Source organism: Microcebus murinus, chromosome 23 (genome assembly GCF_040939455.1).
Source record: "Microcebus murinus isolate Inina chromosome 23, M.murinus_Inina_mat1.0, whole genome shotgun sequence".
In the NCBI taxonomy this organism is placed as follows: domain Eukaryota; kingdom Metazoa; phylum Chordata; class Mammalia; order Primates; family Cheirogaleidae; genus Microcebus; species Microcebus murinus.
The window spans coordinates 4,942,188-4,957,215 of NC_134126.1; the positions used below are offsets into that span (position 1 = coordinate 4,942,188).

Genomic DNA, 15,028 nt, shown 5'->3' on the forward strand with positions numbered 1-15,028 from the left:
AACAATGCCCACCTTAGAATCTTATTCCCTGCAAAACTAACGTTCTTATATGAAGGAGAAAGAAAGACATTCTCAGACAAGCAAAGTGTCAGAGAATTCACCAAGACAAGACCAGCCCTACAAGAAGTACTCAAAACAGTGTTACGCATGGAACACTATAATAAAAACTCATGAATATAAAAACAACCGAAACACAAAGGTTAAGGCCAGATAATAAAATGGCTCAAGAGAGAAATCAAAGCAACAACATCCAACCCAACAGAATGAACAGTAATCGACCTTACCCATCAGTTCTCTTAATAAATGTGAATGGCTTAAACTCTCCACTCAAGAGACATAGGCTGGCTGAATAGATAAGAAAATACAGGCCAAGTATATGCTGTCTTCAGGAAACACATCTAACCTGCAAGGATGCACATAGACTAAAAGTAAAAGGGTGGAGATCAGTATTCCAGGCAAGTGGAAGCCAAAAGAAGGCTTGCTTGGCAGTTGTTATTTGAGACGATTTAGTTTTTAAACCAACAAAAGTAGTGAAAGACAAAGAGGGTCATTTTATAATGGTGAAGGGAACACTTCAACAAGAAGTGATAACAATTTTAAATATATATGCACCCAACTTAGGTGCACCCAGTTTCATAAAGCAAACCTTACTGGATCTAAGCAAATGGATTAATAGCAACTTCATAATCACCAGAGATTTCAACACCCCACTGACGGCACAAGACAGATCTTCCAAATAGAAAATTAATAAAGAAATAATGGACTTAAACAAAACCCTGGAACAATTGGGTCTGACTGACATCTACAGGACATTCTACCCAAAAGCCACTGAATATACGTTCTTCTCATCAGCTCAGGGGACATTCTCTAAGATTGACCATATCCAAGGACACAAAGTAAATCTCAAGAAATTTAAAAAAATAGAAATCATACCATGTACCTTCTCAGATCACAGTGGAATAAAACTAGAAATCAACCCTAATAGAAACTCACATTTCTACACAAAAATGTGGAAATTAAACAACCTCCTACTAAATGATTACTTCATAAATAAAGAAATCAAGATGGAAATAAAAAGTTCTATGAAGAAAACGACAATGGAGAGACAAGTTATCAACTCCTCTGGGACACAGCTAAAGCAGTTCTGAGAGGAAAGTTTATCTCCATAAATGCCTATAACCAAAAGACAAGAAGATCACAAATAGACAATCTAATGAAACAACTCAAAGAGCTGGAAAAAGAAAAACATACCAACCCCAAACCCAGCAGAAGAAGTGAAATCAACAAGATCAAGTCAGAACTAAACGAAATTGAAAACAGGGAAGCTATTCAGGAGATTAATAAAACAAAAAGACGCTTGTTTGAAAAAATAAACAAAATTGACACACCATTGGCTAAGCTAACGAAAAGCAGAAAAGAGAAATCTCTAATAAGCTCCATCAGGAATAAAAAAGGAGATATCACAACTGATCCCAAAGAGATACAAGATACAATTTATGAATACTACAAAAATCTTTATGCACACAAACTGGAAAATGTGGAGGAAATGGACAAATTTCTAGAAACACACAGCCTCCCTAGGCTCAACCAGGAAGAAATAGATTCCCTGAACAGACCAATCTCAACAGCTGAAATAGAAACAGCAATTAAAAATCTCCCTGAAAAGAAAAGTCCCGGTCCAGATGGCTTCACACCCGAATTTTACCACACTTACAAAGAAGAACTAGTACCTATCTTGCAGAAACTATTCCACAACATTGAGAAGAATGGAAACCTCTCCGACACCTTTTATGAAGCAAATATTACTCTGATACCAAAACCAGGAAAGGATGCAACAAAAAAAGAAAACTACAGACCAATATCCCTAATGGATATAGATGCAAAAATTCTCAACAAATCTTAGCTAACCGAATCCAGACACTTACCAAAAAAATAATCCACCATGACCAAGTGGGCTTCATCCCAGGGATGCAGGGATGATTCAACATACGTAAATCTATAAATGCAATTCACCACATGAACAGAAGCAAAAACAAAGACCATATGATTCTTTCAATAGATGCAGAAAAAGCTTTTGACAAAATTCAACACCCTTTCATGATACGAACACTTAAGAAAATAGGCATAGAAGGGACATACCTAAAAATGATACAAGCCATATATGACAGACCCATAGCCAACATCATAATGAATGGGGAAAAATTGAAATCATTCCCATTTAGAACTAAAACCAGAAAAGGCTGTCCACTTTCTCCACTTCTGTTCAACATAGTGCTGGAAGTCTTGGCTATAGCAATCAGACAGGAAAATGGAATCAAAGGTATCCAAATAGGGGCAGAAGAGATCAAATTTTCACTGTTTGCTGATGATATGATATTATATCTAGAAAACCCCAAAGATTCAACCAAGAAACTCCTGGAACTGATCAATGAATTCAGTAAAGTCTCAGAATACCAAATCAACACACAGAAATCAGAGGCATTTATATACACCAACAACAATCTAATTGAGAACCAAATCAAAGACTCAATTCCCTTCACAATAGCAACAAAGAAATTAAAGTACCTAGGAATATACTTAACCAAGGAGGTAAAAGACCTCTACAGGGAGAACTATGAAACACTGAAGAAGGAAATAGAGGATGTAAACAGATGGAAATCCATTCCATGCTCGTGGATCGGCAGACTCAACATCATCAAAATGTCTATACTACCCAAACTGATCTACAGATTCAATGCAATACCTATTAAAATCCCATCAGCATTCTTCACAGATATAGGAAAAATAATTTTACGCTTCGTATGGAACCAAAGAAGACCCCAAATATCAAGAGCAATTCTAGGCAACAAAAACAAAATGGGAGGCATTAATATGCCAGATAAATTATACTACAAAGCTGTAGTAATTAAATCAATATGGTACTGGCACAAAAATGGGCATATGGACCAGTGGAACAGATGTGAGAATCCTGATATAAAACCATCCTCATATAGCCATCTAATCTTTGAAAAAGCAGACAAAAACATACGCTGGGGAAAAGAATCCCTTTTCAATAAATGGTACAGGGAAAACTGGATAGCCACCTGTAGAAGGCTAAAAGAGGACCCACACCTTTCACCTCCCACAAAAATCAACTCACGCTGGATAACAGACTTAAACCTAAGGTATGAAACTATTAGAACTCTAGAGGAAAAAGTTGGAAACACTCTCCTAGACATTGGCCTGGGCAAAGAGTTTATGAAGAAGTCCCCAAAGGCAATCACAGCAGCAACAAAAATAAATAAATGGGACATGATCAAACTAAAAAGCTTCTGCACAGCCAAAGAAATAGTCATGAAAGTAAACAGACAACCTACAGAAGGGGAGAAAATTTTTGCATCCTATGCATCCAATAAGGGACTGATAACTACAATATACTTAGAACTCATGAAAATCAGCAAGAAAAAATCAAATAACCCTATTAAAAAGTCGGAAAAGGACTTGAACAGAAACTTTTCTAAAGAAGACAGAAGAATGGCCAACAAACATATGAAAAAATGCTCAACATCTCTAATCATCAGGGAAATGCAAATCAAAACCACAATGAGATATCACATAACCCCAGTGAGAATGGCCTTTATCAAAAAGTCTCCAAACTATAAATGCTGGCGTGGATGGGGAGAGAGAGGAACACTCCTACACTGCTGGTGGGACCGCAAACCAGTTCAACCTCTGTGGAAAGCAATATGGAGATACCTTAAAGCGATACAAGTGAATCTACCATTTGATCCAGCAATCCCATTGCTGGGCATCTACCCAAAAGATCCAATGATACTCTACAAAAAAGGCACCTGCACTCGAATGTTTATAGCAGCACAATTCATAATTGCAAGGCTGTGGAAACAGCCCAAGTGCCCATCAATCTAAGAATGGATTAATAAAATGTGGTGTATGTATACCATGGAGTACTATTCAGCTCTAAGAAACAATGGTGACATAGCACATCTTATGTTTTCCTGGTTAGAGCTGGAACTCATACTATTAAGTGAAGTTCCCTAAGAATGGAAAAACAAGCACCACATATACTCACCAGCAAATTGGTATTAACTGAACAGCACCTAAGTGGACACATAGGTACTACAGTAATAGGGTATTGGGCAGGGGGTAGGGGGGGCGGGTATATGCATATATAATGAGTGAGATGTGCACCATCTGACCATCTGGGGAATGGTCATGCTGGAGACTCAGACTTGTGGGGGGAGGGGGGATATGGGCATTTATTGAAACCTTAAAATCTGTACCCCCATAATATGCCGAAATAAAAAAATTAATAAATAAATTAACATTAAAAAAAAAAAGAAAAGAAATCATTACCAAGTTGCTGTTCTCCTGTGATAGCCTCTCTTCGAAGTCTCTGCCTTTTTCACTGCCTCCACCCCCAGCTCACATGCAGGGCTCCCTCTTTAATTATCTCCTCTCTGTTGCTCTTTCATTCCTACTGAGTCTAAATCCCTCAATTGCAAAAGAGGAGGGTGGTTGTCTTTGGCTCATGGATAACTTTCAGTATACCCAAGTCAGAAATAAAGCTAATAGAGAAAAATCTCTGCATAAGTTTCTTTTTACCTGGTTTTCCCACCACAGACAACGGATCATTATCTGTAAGAGATTAATGAAATCCATCCAATTCATTTAGTCTTTCAGTAAAGAGGCATACAGATCCAGGCGCGGGGTGGGGGTGTTCCTCTGTTTTGGGGTTCTCTCTCGCTTTCTCTCTCCCTCCCCTCCTCCCCCACCCCATTTGCTTTTTCAACTGATTCTAAAATGGATTTAATTACTTATTTAATAGCCTGCGTGATATTCCCTCACAAGAGGAAAAAAGAAGGTGATTATAAACGTAGAGAATGCAAAATCTAAACAGGAAAGCAGAATTTTGCCTTATGGGTGGTCTTAGCTGCTCCCGAGGCATATGAAGGAAAAATGTGTTTCTGGAGGTTCCTCGCCCATTTCCAGAAACACCTGCAGGCCCTTGGGGAAAATTATCTTTAATGTACTTTATCGAAAGCTGTTTTCCATGTAATTTTTTTCAATTCTGTGCTTTAATTTACCTATTTTCAAGCTGAATCTAATGAACTGTTGGTAGTTGAAATAAGAGGCAGTCCCTAAATTGGATCTTAATTCCCTGGGGATTTGAAAAAAAATTAAGTCAGCATCAGATGAATTTTAATTCTTATTTTTTACAGTCACAAGAAACAAATTAGCTATTTCTAAGACAGTTTTAGATCTGATTTAAAATGTAAAAAATCTTTTATAATTCCAAGCATTTTACTTAGCTACTTTTCTGAACAAAATTTCAGAATTTTGTGACATATTTAAAATTTCTGTGACACTAATTTCACTTTCTTTTTACTTATATTGATTTTTTAAATTTGATGCCAGTTCTTACTTGGCAGAATCTATATATCATTCCCTGTTAATTCTTCATTTTCAAATATTCTTGGGATTATAGTAAGATTGTCAGATTTAGCAAATAAAAATGCAGAATGCCCAGTTAAATTAGAATTACAGACAAACAACAAGTAATTTTTTGGTATAAGTATGCCCCCCATACACACTATTTGGTACATACTTATGTATTCAGGTGCTTGAAACAACAGAAATTTATTCTCTCACAGGTTGGGAAGCCAGAAGTCTGGTATAAAGCTGTCAGCAGGGCTGTGCTCACTCCAAAGGCTCAAGGGAAAATCTTTTCTGCTTCTTCCAGCTTCTGGTTGCTCAGGCATCCTGAGCATGTGACCATATAACTCTACTCTGTGCCTCTGTCTTCACATGACGTTCTCTGAGTCACAAATCTCCCTCTGCCCTTACAAGGACATTTGTCACTGGATTAGGGCCTATTGGGTTAATCTAGGGTACTCTCATCTTTACTTAAGAATCTTTACTTAATTACATCTGCAAAGACTCTTTTTTCCAAATAAGGCAAGATGCACAGTGTCTGAGTGTTAGGACATGAACATAACTTTGGGGGGGGGCACCATTCAAACTACTACAGAGGAGAATGGCTGAACCTTCAAACACCAACTGAGGTTGATGAGTTCACGTCTTCGGCATAACGTGTGGCACACCCAAGTCAGAAATAAAGCTCATGGAGGCAAATCTGTGTAAGGCTCTTTTTATCTACTTTTCCCAGCAGATTTTTTTCTTTTTATTATGGGTACATAACAGTTGTATATATTTATAGGGTGCACGTGATGTTTTGATACAGGCATACAATGTGAATTAATCAAATCAGGATAGAGTGTCCATCACCTCAAGCATTTATCATTTCTTTGTGTTACAAACATTCCAATTCCACTTACGTGCCAGAGTCCAAGAACCAGGGAGGAAGCCTGGAAGATTATTTTCTAATGAAAGGAGACAAACAATAAGTAAACAAATATGATTATTACATAATTTAATACATGTGATGAAGAAATAAGGCGATACAGTAGGGAGTGGCTGGAAACAAGACACGCAGCTTTAGACAGGGCAGACAGGAAAGAGTCCCAGAATAGGTGGCCTTTGTGCTGAGTGCCAGGAGCTGCGGGCCGGCCGGCCATCCAGGGGCACCAGCGAATGCTTTCCAGGACGAGGAAGGAGTGTGAGTGAGCGAGGAGGGGGGGGGGGAGGGATCCGGAACAAGGCCCAGCGCACTGACTGGGCGACAGCACGGCACTAGCCTGCAGAGCCTGGTCGGGCACATCTCAGGGCTCCGGTGCACAGTATGGACTTCATTCTATGCAAATGGGAAGACACCACTGGGCTTCAAATGAGGAGTGATGATTTGGTTTATATTTTTAAACAATTAATGGTCACAGTGTGAGAAATGACTTAGTGGGGGCACGAGTGGAAGCGCACAGACCAGTTAGGAAGTTATTGCAGTAGCCAGGCAAGGGATGATGGCACTTCAGGCTAGAGCGTTGTTAGGAATATGGAGAACAATGGAAATCATTTGGAGGTTGGACTGCCCAGACCCAGTTATGGATCACGTGCTGATCGTGAGACAGGGAAGATGAAAGGATGACATCACCAATTTTAGTGCATAAATCTTCCCAGCTAGAAACTACAACACCCAACCTTTGTTGCAGTTGTGATCATGTAAGTTCTAGACAAGAAGATGTGAATGGAAATGATACGAGCAACCTCTGGGTCACATCCATAGAAAGAAAGAGGTTCGCTGCATTTCTCTTTTACTCTTCCTGATGGCTGGGAAATGGGACACCTAAAGGAGCTGCCTTAGATCCAGAGAAAAGCCACCTTAGATGATGCAAAGCTGCCCGACCACCCAAGATCCTGGACAGACTCATGAAGCAGGACATGCTGCCTACCCTGGACTGCTCACCTACCTTCCTCTCTACCACGTGAGAGTGAGATAAAATTCTATCTCATTTAACACCCACTTTTCAAGGGTTTTGTTTCAGCAGTTCAGCTTATATCCTAAGACTCTCAGAAATGACTACAAGAATCCCAAACTCTTTCTCTAACCAGAATGTTCTGTGCTTGTGTTCTCTTTCCTGCCTCCTGCCACAATGTGAGTTCTGCTCTGCATGAGAATCAGGCCAGAGCTCTGGGGGTCTTTTAACACCATGTTGATGGAAAGAGTTCCTTCCTACAGTCCAAAGGGAAAAGGATTCTCCTTGCTCATTGTCATATGTACTGTACAATGCATTAAATATCACCTCAGGTGCAGGAAATGATCGATGTTAACTGTTCAAATATTTTAATATCAAATATTGTATTAATTACACAGGAGCTTAATGCTCAAGTTAAAATTTATAAATTCTGGGTAGATATTTGACACCCATCTAGGAATTCTATTAAGAGCCTGAATCTCAGAACTTACAGCATTAATTGTAAAAAATAAATTAACATTTAGGGAGAAAATAATTATGTAAATTGTGTAATTGCATAATTATTATTTATTTATTCTTGGCTTTAACTCTAACCTGAAATGAATCGTTTTGATTAACTTTGGTTGTATTCAGAGTATATACAATTGGTAGTTACTTTTCTACGTCTAGGGATTTATTTTATTGAAAGTTAAACACAAACACAATTCTGTTCCATGGCTCTTCTTAGAGAATGGGAACAATAGGTATGGTAAGGCTTTTTCTTTTATAAACAAGGAGAATCACAACATTTACAGTGTATTAAAGGACATCTTAAGTCTGTATTTTGGTCTCCATTGGGTTAAACAATAAATAATGTTCTACCAAATATTAGTAATTATTAAATATATTAAAATGGAAACATAATTAAGATGTTTTAATTTAATTATGCAATTTTCTAACTAAAAATGAGCCCTGAACTATCTTTTTCAAGTAGAATGTCCCTCAAAAAAGACTACCATGTCTAATTAATATTTATAAAATATTACCTAGTATTTAAACTTTACAATTGAAAAGAACCTTTGTACATTTTACTTAATCTTTACAATAATCCTAAACCATATTGTTATCATTAACCTTTTGTAAGCTAACACATTTATGAGGTTATAGAATTGCCCAAGTTCATTCATTTAGCAAATAGCAAAGCTTGGACTTATACCAATATCTTCTAATTCCAAGTTCAGTGCTCTTTATATTCAACACCTGCTTGGAGTCTACAAAGACCCAGAACCTAACAAAGGATCTTGCTAATGCCATGTGCCACTCTCAATATTTTTATGATTAGAGTAGGAAATGCTATGCAGTTACTGACTATATCTTTTCTTGGTTACAACCTTCTTGAATGATATATTAAAGAACTAAGATATGTATAAATAGCAAAATAAAAGTATATTCTTTAAATAACTCCAATATTTATTCCCCCTATTTTGCCCACTCAGAAGGATGCTGCCACCAAAGTCCTAAGAGTTAATGAAACTCATAGACAAATGCCTCCTTTGTTCTTCTTGAAGTAGACAGACTAAAGATGGCTCCTGCAGATCTAAAATGGAGTCAGTCTTGCTCTAACTATTAGTAAAAGGCCTCGACCGTGTAAGAAAGTTCCCAGAGGAAGTTCCCAGAGGAGGGAGGAGGGAGTCGAGGAGGCCTGTTCTCAAAAATAGAGAGGTCCTGTTCCAGGAAAGTCTCTTGTCCCTTAGTGTACCTTTCCATTGTCCGCTTGATTAACGGCTAACCGCAAAATTCTGCTTCTGTGATTTTCTATGATTATTCACTTACATAGCTGCCAGCCCCTAGTGTATAAGAAAACCGCAAAGGCTTTGTTCGGGGCTGCTTCTCCCTCCTTGCATGGAGTGGTGACAGCCCCTGCGAAGGTAGAAATAAACTAATTTGGCTGATTGGATTCTGGTGTCTGAGTCCCCTTGATCGCTGGTTGACAACATTACCTTTCCACGTCACTTCTCCCATTGAGCAGCCTCCTTATCTTCATAAAGTCATTTCACCCCTTGGCTCCTTCCAGTTCTCTGAGACCAATAACCCCAGTGTGACTTGTCACTTCTGAACTCACCTGGGCCACACAGGCAGGACTTTTCATGGCTCACAGCTCACTCGACCACTCTGGTTGTCCTCAACCTCTTGACCCTCAGCAGTTCTCATTGTGCTCATCCCCACGCTCCATTTTTTCTGCTCTAAGTTCCAGAAAATTAACATTATGGCAAAAAGTTACAGAGCCATGACAATTTGTTCACTAGGATTCATAACATCTACCTTAGCTGGGCCTTTCACAGACCTTTTGTTCAGCTTACTTGACTAATAGCAAACATTTGTTGTATACTTTCAAAATGCCAGCTATTGTGCTGTGATTTTAGAATACAAAACACATAAAAGAGATTCCTTATTCTGAAAGAAGCCACAGTCTCAGGTACCTACCTCAGGGTTCTTCGGGAAAATTTGTATTTTTAAGCGCACACTTCATTTTCATCACATATCTTAGGCTCCCGTTTTATCAGAGATTTACATCGCTGACCTGAGCATCTTCAAAGCCCTCCAGCCCGTGTGGGGTCTCCGCATTAGTCAGGGCTCTTCACAGGAACAGAACCAACAGGATGTGTGTATGCAGGGAGAGAAAGACTTGTCTTAAGGAATTGGCTTACGTTACACGAGGCTGGCAAGCCCAAACTTCGCAGAGCCGGCCAGCAGCCCAGACCTGGAGGACAGGCAGCTGGCTGCAGCCCAGAGCCAGAGGCTGTCCGAAGGCGGAACTCCTCTTCCTCCGGGGGCCACAGTGTGTGTTCGTAAGGCCTTCAACCGACTCAGTGAGGCCCATCTCTTTCCAGTAATCCGCTTTACTCAGAGTCTACTGCTTTGAATGTTAATTCATCTCTAAAAATACCTTCGTAGCAAAATCTAGACTTGGTGTTTGACCTAACAACTGAGTACAAGAGCCTAGCCAGGTTGACAAATAAAATTAAGCATCAAAATCTCTATCTTCATAACTCTTTCTTTCCTCATTGTAGCCTCTCAAAAGGTGCTCTGCTTCCTCAATAACGCTAACCCTCCACATGAGCTCCTGCTCTTCCCTTTTATCTCCTACGAGAATTCCTCGCGGTGACTGCTTCTCTTTTGTACCATCATTCTTCCCATTCTCACTCACTGCTCTCTCCAGATAAACATGTTCAAGTCTGCCCTAGCTTCAGATAATCTTTCCTCATTCTGTAGCTATACCCTTTGGTCTCCTTAACTTTATTACCAATTTATTGCAAAATTAGTTTTCTATATTTTTTGCTTCCACTTATAACCCATTCACTCCTCTTTCCTTTGCTCTCTAGCTTTAATTGTCATCACTGTTTGAACCTGCTACTTCTTCCTGTTGGGCTGCCCTCACCCTATTCTTATAGAAATGTGCCCCAGTGTGATTCTCCACCCACACTTATCTCAATTCTCACTTAACACAAGGTCAATCAAGGGCAAAAGCTACAATCCAGGGCCTTGAAGCAAGGAAAGGAAAAAGATAAGTGACTCAGAACTAGAAACCCAACAAAGCTTGAAAACTTTACACTAAGGTTGATTCCATATCTTTGCAATTGTGAATTGTGCTGCAAGAGACATCAACTGATGAGTGGATAAAGAAAATGTTGAGTGACAGATAAAAACATACCTATGGAGTACAATTTACACTACTCTGGTGACAGGAACACTAAAAGCCCTGACTTCGGCATTATACAATTCATCTATGTAACAAAACACTTGTACCCCCTTAATATTTTGAAATAAAAAATATATACTACACTAAATAACACCATTGATATGTTAAGTCAAGCTAAAATCTGGACTGAGAAAGCCTCTGTACTGGCACACTTGAGTTCTTATGTATGAACCACAACCCAATTTAGTATGTAAGCAAACAGAAAACTTAACTAGTTACATGCTTCTGCAATAATAGCTAAGCTCAGCCAATCACAGCAGCCAAGCTTCAACCGTTCACAGGTGGCCTAGTATTCAAACTGTGTTCAAATGAGGCAAACTGAGCTGCATGTAACCAATCCAGCCGTTTCTGTACCTTGTTTCCGTTTTCTATTAAATAAATGTCACTCTCCTTTCTGTCCATAAATCTCCAAATGTGGCAGCCCTGGGTCTCTCTGGATCTGTTCTGATTCTCTGGGCTGCCCGATTGGCAAATCATTGTTTTATTGTTTTGTTTTGTTTCCTTGCTCAATTAAACTCTTAAATTTAATTTGTCTAAAGTTTTTCCTTTAACAATACTAAATAATACTTGATTTAGGAAGAGAGCAATCTTTCAATTACTGAGTTAATCTTTCATAGAGATTGCAGAATATCAATTTTATACAATTACAAATTATAATTATGACTAAAGTTGAGTTTCTTTGCTCATGAGGTTTCTCCAAAGCATAATTACAGACGGTTGATTACCAGCTGAGCATCTGTGTCCAATAATGGAGAGCCCTGGTCCAGACTAACCCCCAGAATACATCACGCTTAGAAATACTCCTAATTAATTTATAGCCATCCTAACTGTAACAAAAATATGTGAACAAGAATATCTCAGAGGATAAGCAAATCACTACAGAGATCTATATAGGTAGAAAAACACATAAAAAGAAAACAGCAATTGCTTCTCCTGAAAGACGTGAGATCATAATGTTAAAGGAAAGACCAGCTTTTATGGAAAGATTCAAGACTTGCCGAAATCCCTAGAGGTACAGTTTTAATTGTTCTCTGTTTTGAATTTAGTCTGATAATAAGAATGAGAAAATGTTCATTCCCAAATTGTTCTAGAAAGTAGAACTATTACATGAGATAACCTGATAGTGGGAAGTAAGTGTCCCTTAAACTAACAGACACCCAAATTAGTTGCAGAAGTAAGGCAAAAGGATATTTATGAATGCTTCAGCAAAACAAAACCATTTTACTCAACCCCTTCTGTTTCGGGGAAAGTGGCTTGAAATAGCTAAATCTTTGCAAATGAATAATTTATGAAAGCTCCAGTACCCTTTGAATAATATAATTTAAACTGAAGCCATTATAGCATAAAAGGAAAAAGAACTCACTTCAAATTCTTCTAATTTCAGCATGAATTATCACATAATTCTGATTTAAGATAATCTAATAATCATTTCATTTCATTGCACCAGTCTCAGCTAACTCCCTGCTTCTGCAGCCAAAGTACCACATAGAAATCAGAGTTCACAGTAGCTTAGCTTAAACAAACTCATGTAAGTCAAGATCTGTTTTAAGTCCATTTTAGAAATAAATTTTATCATACATTGGTATTTCTAAAACATATTCTGATTGTAGATCCAAAAAAAAGGCATAAGTACAAACAGGAATTGAAGCTGTTCAATTCCTGTTCAATTCATGCACAAAACCAAATGGAATATCGTTTTTATGTATTGTGCCTAAAACGGCCTCCTTTGTGTCTTTGGCATTCTTAAAAGCTTGTGTTCTAGTTAATATATTGGAGTTACGTAAACACAACATTATCATCGCTCTCAAATTTTCTTTAATAGGGCTATGCCTAAGAAATGAATAGAACAAGGCTAGATGGTAGCCTCTCTACCCTCTAATGAATAAAGAAAATCATGCCAAAAATAACACGGTAACAGTCAGCTGGTTAGTGTTCCAATAGTCCTCCTCCTGAATGCATTTAAGAATCTCATTCTTGACACCTCACGTGGGCTCAAGCAGTATTTTTCATCAGTGCTATCTCTACCCCTTGAGCATACTTATATTGTTATGCTGAAAATACTGTATAAAATTGAATTTGTTACATGTATTTTTGCCTGCCTGGGTTATTTAATTCCCTTGAGGTATTTTATTCATCTCTTTATCCCCGATACCTGGCAAACCGTACACTCAGAAGTACCCGTGCATTGAAGAGCCAGTGCTGCGTTTCGAGGAAGGCAGAGAAGGCGGTGGAAGAAGGGACCACTGCAGTAACTTCGCGGAGGAAGCAGAGAAAGCCAACATGCACGTGCATAACGGACTCGGATCCAGGCCCCGTCCGACTGTTATGAGCAGGCTGTTGTTACCACGTGCTCTTCTCCCGGTAAGGTTGCTAGTGCGGGTTTCCTAACACTGAAAGCCCATGCGTCACTCAGGATTCTAAACTCAGTTTCTGAAACTCTTCTCCCCACGTGCGGTGGGGCAGCCAGCCGCCCGCCTCGCGCAGCCCCGGGGCGGCCAGGCTTTCCCGGCGGCCCGCAGGTGTCCCCAAGCCCCGAGTGACTGCGGAGGGGGCCCTGCGGCCCTCCCGGGACTGTCCCCTCTGCATCGCTCCCGCTTCTCAGTGACGGCCAGCCTGGCAGGACAGGAGACCGGCGGCCGGCCTGGGGGGGCGTGCCTGCGTGGGGGGGGCCGGCTTCAGTGAGGGGGCGGCCTGCGGGGGACGGGGGACGGCCTGCGGGGGAGGGGGGACGGCCTGCGGGGGAGGGGGGACGGCCTGCGGGGGTATGGAGCGGCCTGCGGGGGGGGCGGCCTGCGGGGGAGGGGGGACGGCCTGCGGGGGTATGGAGCGGCCTGCGGGGGGGGGGGCGGCCTGCGGGGGAGGGGGGACGGCCTGCGGGGGTATGGAGCGGCCTGCAGGGGGGGGCGGCCTGCGGGGGAGGGGGGACGGCCTGCGGGGGTATGGAGCGGCCTGCGGGGGAGGGGGGACAGCCTGCGGGATGGGACGGCCTGCGGGGATATGGAGCAGCCTGCGGGGGGCGGGGGGGCGGCCTGTGGGGGGGGACGGCCTGCGGGGGTATGGAGCGGCCTGCGGGGGAGGGGGGACGGCCTGCGGGATGGGGCGGCCTGCGGGGATATGGAGCAGCCTGCTGGGGGCGGCCTGTGGGGGGAACTGGGCCACGGGGAAGGGGGCCCGGACTGTGGGGGACTGGGCAAGCAGGAGGGGGTGGCCTGTGGGGGATGGGGGTGGCCTGGGCGGGGAGGGGTGGCTGGGCAGGAGGTGGGGGAGCCGGGCGGGGAGGGGCCGGCCGGGGATGGGGGGGCCCGGGCAGGGCGGGTTGGGCGGGTGGGGGCTGTCCTGCCGGGGGCAGGGTGCCGACCTGCGTGGGGAGGCGGGGTGGCCAGGCGGGGGTCGGGATGCCGACCTGCGTGGGGTGGCCGGGCGGGGGGGGGGTAGTGGGGGGGCAGGAGGGGGGCCGGCCTGCGGGGGGGGGGTGGGAGGCGGGGGGAGAGGTGGGGGGATGGGGGGCCGGCCTTCAGGGGGCATGAGGGGGCCAGGCGGCTTGGGGCGCGGGGTGGCCAGGCGGGGGTGGGGGGGCCGGGCAGGGGGGGGGACCAGGCGCGGAGGGGCCAGGCGGGGGGTGGGGGGGCCGGCCTGCAGAGGGCGTGGGGGGGCCGGGGGGGACCGGGCAGGGGGGGGACCAGGCGCGGAGGGGCCAGGCGGGGGGTGGGGGGGCCGGCCTGCAGAGGGCGTGGGGGGGCCGGGGGGGTGGGGGGGCCGGGGAGGTGGGGGGGCCGGTCAGGGGGGGGACCAGGCGCGGAGGGGCCAGGCGGGGGGTGGGGGGGGCCGGCCTGCAGAGGGCGTGGGGGGGCCGGGCAGGGGGTGGGGGGGGCAGGCGCGGAGGGGCCAGGCGGGGGGTCGGGGGGGCCGGCCTGCAGGGGGG

General features: G+C 43.0%; 1 long non-coding RNA gene across 1 annotated transcript; it reads right to left on the bottom strand.

The window, feature by feature from the left end:
- Nucleotides 1–6,277: 6,277 nt before the first annotated feature.
- Nucleotides 6,278–13,703, bottom strand: LOC109730095 (uncharacterized). The gene is made up of 3 exons (XR_012914537.1): nucleotides 13,285–13,703; nucleotides 9,469–9,589; nucleotides 6,278–6,380 (listed from the first exon to the last, which is right to left on the bottom strand). It is a non-coding gene; the product is annotated as an uncharacterized LOC109730095 (long non-coding RNA).
- Between the last annotated feature and the right edge of the window lie 1,325 nt (nucleotides 13,704–15,028).